We start from the raw sequence: 1,744 nt of genomic DNA on the forward strand, positions 1-1,744 counted from the left end.
GCTGAAAGTATGAAAATGGAGGAAAGGAAGAAATAAACCTCTAAGAAAATTCGGGAGACTTACTATCAAATTAAAACAGGCAAAGGAAGACGAGTAGGTACAATGAGTGTAACAGTGTAACCAAATTAAACGGTAATAATATCACAGGACTGAAAAAGAGAGTAGAACAAGAATTCCACTCTCTTTACCCGAGGTTCATCCTGAGGTATTTAAACTCCTCCCACCTCTGCTCCTCCTATCTTCACTGTTGCACCTGTCTCCCTCTCACACCTGTGTTCTAACTTCTACTGACTTGCGTTCTCTCTGAAGCATACCTCCACCTCTCCAGGCTCTCCTCCACCTGCTCCCTACTCTCACTGCAGATCATGACGTTGCCTTCACAGATACAGATCCACATGACCCCTCACCCCCTCACCTGTCCATCACCCCTGCAAACAAGGGGCTCAGATCCCTGATGTAATCCCACCCCCATTTCAAACCCATCTGTCCCTCCTACTGCACACCTCCCGGCTCTCTGTCCTCACACAGTGCTCTGAAAAAGTGTTTGTCGTCTTCCTCATTTCTTCATCTTTTGCTTATTTATCACATTAAATACAACAGCGAATACTAAATGGGATTTTTAAACTATTTCATCTTTTAAGCTGCAAAAAAAGCTACCAAACCTGCCTGACTCTGCGGAAAAGTACGTGAAAATCCTGTGAATGTGATAACTTGAGAACAAGGTGATGTAGGAACGGTGGTGAACCTTCCCAGGAGTAGCCGGCCTACCACATATACTCATCCAGGAGGTCACAAAAAACCCAGAACATCTAAAGAACTGCAGGCCTCACAGCTAAGGTCAGAGGTCACGAGTCAACAAAAACAAAGAGTTCAGGGAGAGAACCACCGCTGACTAAAACAAAGGCTCGTCTCACATTTGTCAAAATACAACTTGATGATCACCAAGAGTTTTGGGGAAAAACTCTGTGGAGCGACGAGACAAAAGCTTAAGTTTTCAGAAGGTTTGAGTCGCGTTACATCTGGAATCAAAACGGTCATCACCCCAACAGTGAAACATGGTGGTCGTGATGGTCCGAGGTGTTTCGCTGCTTCTGGACGACTCGCTGTAACTGATGGAAATATGAATTCTGTTCTCAAACAGAAAATCTTGCAGGACAACATCCGGCTATGTGCTAAGAGCACTCAGGTTCTGCAGCAGGACGACGATCCAAAGCACAGAGCACCTCCATCTGAAGGGATGGAAAAACAAAATGAAGGTTTTGGTTTGGCCGAGTCAAAGTTGGGACTTAAATCCGACCGAGATGCTTTGGTGTGACCTTAAACACACAGTTCATGCTCAATCCTGCAAAAAAGATCCTCCACAGTGAAAGTCATTACAGATGCTCGACTGCGATCGGTTATTAGGTTTTACTTTTTCACACAGGGGCAGGAAGGTTTGGATGGTTTTTCCCTTTAATAAATGAAATCAGTTGAAAAATGTGTTTTGCATTTACACAGAGGACTCTGACCTTTTCTATGCATCTCCATCAACACTGAAAGATCTCCCTGAGCTGCTCCCTCAGAGCCTGTGAAACTCCTTTTCTGTTTAATAATATTCCTTCTCTTCTACCTCGACATCCCGGCTGAACACGTGTCCTCATCCGAATATTCTTATTTCTTGGGGCGTCAGACGAAGTGAGAGATGTGGAAATGAAATCTGCTGTAATGACAAATCCATCACCTCAGCCTCACGTCTTCTCTTTTC

Source organism: Pundamilia nyererei, unplaced genomic scaffold (genome assembly GCF_000239375.1).
Source record: "Pundamilia nyererei isolate P.nyererei 1_Seehausen unplaced genomic scaffold, PunNye1.0 scaffold00015, whole genome shotgun sequence".
Classification (NCBI taxonomy): Eukaryota; Metazoa; Chordata; class Actinopteri; order Cichliformes; family Cichlidae; genus Pundamilia; species Pundamilia nyererei.